The sequence below is a fragment of the Acanthisitta chloris genome, unplaced genomic scaffold, assembly GCF_000695815.1.
Source record: "Acanthisitta chloris isolate BGI_N310 unplaced genomic scaffold, ASM69581v1 scaffold42968, whole genome shotgun sequence".
NCBI classification, from domain to species: Eukaryota; Metazoa; Chordata; class Aves; order Passeriformes; family Acanthisittidae; genus Acanthisitta; species Acanthisitta chloris.
In genome coordinates, this window is record NW_008686138.1 from 1 (window position 1) to 290 (window position 290).

A 290-nucleotide genomic window follows, 5' to 3' on the forward strand; every position below is an offset into this window, starting at 1 on the left:
AGAAATAAAAACTAAAATCAGAGTAAGACCGGGACTTCCCAAAGTCAAGTCCAAGTGACATGAGACCCTGGAGAACTCAGAGACATTAAGAGAATAAATAAAAATCGAAACCGCCTCTCTCTCTTTTTTTTTCTTTTTTTCGCTTTTCCTCTTTTTCTCCCCCGCTTTGTCCCGAAAGGGTAGTTCAAGGTTCGCTTTCCTTTTTGTTTTTAAACACATTTACAACTCTTACAAGTGCCGAGCTCCTATCTGCCCCCGCGATTGTAGATCCCCCCCGAGCCTGGGGCCAA